This window comes from Arachis ipaensis, chromosome B08 (genome assembly GCF_000816755.2).
Source record: "Arachis ipaensis cultivar K30076 chromosome B08, Araip1.1, whole genome shotgun sequence".
In the NCBI taxonomy this organism is placed as follows: domain Eukaryota; kingdom Viridiplantae; phylum Streptophyta; class Magnoliopsida; order Fabales; family Fabaceae; genus Arachis; species Arachis ipaensis.
This window is the reverse complement of record NC_029792.2, coordinates 15,301,805-15,303,440: the sequence shown is the minus strand read 5'-3', so window position 1 is coordinate 15,303,440 and position 1,636 is coordinate 15,301,805. Positions and strand designations below refer to the sequence as shown.

The 1,636-nt window shown below is 36.3% G+C and overlaps 1 protein-coding gene across 2 annotated transcripts in view; it reads right to left on the bottom strand.

The window, feature by feature from the left end:
* The window catches only part of LOC107610596 ((+)-delta-cadinene synthase isozyme XC14-like), a 7,846-nt gene that overhangs the window by 2,468 nt on the left and 3,742 nt on the right, over window positions 1-1,636 (bottom strand). The window lies entirely within an intron of this gene.

The following is a 1,636-nucleotide window of genomic DNA, read 5'->3' as shown; positions in this document are numbered from 1 at the left end:
TTGATTTCAAACAAGAGTTTTCTTTCTTTTTATTTGTTAAATTTTTTGTATAAGTTCTATTTTCACTTTTTTATTTGTCCTATATTAATTTATTTTTTCAAATCACTAAATATCAAATTTTAAACTTTTTTGTCATAAAATCTCTAATACTATATTACAAAATTAAGAAAAAAGATAAATAGGCCCGAACGACTTTTTAAAACTTTGACAAATAGATCATTCACAAATTTTAATTATAAATACATCCTTGAAGTTTGCAAACGACAGACAGATACGTCTCTCTGTCCATTTGCCTCTCTTAAAGCAAATAGAGATGGCTGAGCTAACCCTCACGTGTCCATAACGGAGCTATGTCTGTTACAGTACTAAAGTATAATCTCCTCAAAAAAGTTAATGGGCAAATAGGTCCTTGTGCTCCCAAAACATCACCGTTTTCAGAGTCGCCTTAAATCTTCAAATTCTAGTCAAATTCAGATCTTGCGTGACCCGAAGATGGAGATTCTGTCATCGTCGAAGGCTCCTTTTCCACCCCATGTGGGTTGGATAAGCTCTTACATTGGTGTTGCCCGAGGGCTTAGCTTGCAATCGTGGATGTGGATATTGTGGATGATCACTTTCGAGACGTACTTGAACATGATGTAGCTGTGACTGGTGACGTGCACATTGGCGTTGCGACCGTTCACCATCTTGTAGCTGTTTAAAGCTTGTTGAACTTCAAGAAAGGATTTCTCCTCAAAGACGTTCCACGTTCCAAGGGTGAATGTGACTATTGCTCCACAACGATACGAACTCAACCTGCTCCTACCCACTTCGGGGCACCATAGCCGATTTACCCATGAAAAGGGACTGAAAACCTTGGTTTTGCCGCCCCTATTTCATTAGCAGATCTGGCCGCCTTTCTACCCATTGCGTTGCTCCCGAACCAGATGCCACAATCGGTGAGCTTCTGTCGGTTTGTTCACCAGTTTGGGTCGCACCACCAACAGTCGTCGATGGGATTTCCAGTGAGACAAGCGAAGCATTGGTCTTTTGAGAGAAGCTCCCTTCTTGAAAGTGAAGCATTGATTTCATTTCAAAATGCGAGGATTTAATTCCATGCAACAGATGTAAAAAGGTTAAATCTTTTAGTGTTTGTATTACAAGAAAGCAGCTAAAGATTAAGTTTTTGTAAACGGAGTTCTGGTTTAGCATAACAATGACAATGTTATTTATGTGTTGAGATTGAATTGAGAAGGGGATTATCTCTAAACTTGATGAACGGCACTGCAATGGAGTCTGACTAGAATTTGAAGATTTAAGGCAGCTCTCAAAACGGCGCCGTTTTGGGAGCACATGGATCTATTTATCTTCTAACTTTTTTAGAGAGATTACACTTTAGCACAATAATAGACACGTAATTCCATTATGGACATGTGAGTGTCAGCCATCTCCGTTTGTTTTAGGAGAGACAAATGAACGGAGAGACATATCTTTTCGCTGTTTATAAATATTAGAAATGTATTTGTAATTAAAATTTTTGAGAACTTTATTTATCAAAATTTTAAAAGGTCAAAGATTTATTTGTTATTTTTTTAAAATTAATTTCTTAAAAAACAAATTTATAAAAAAAATACATATAAATTATTATATATCTAAT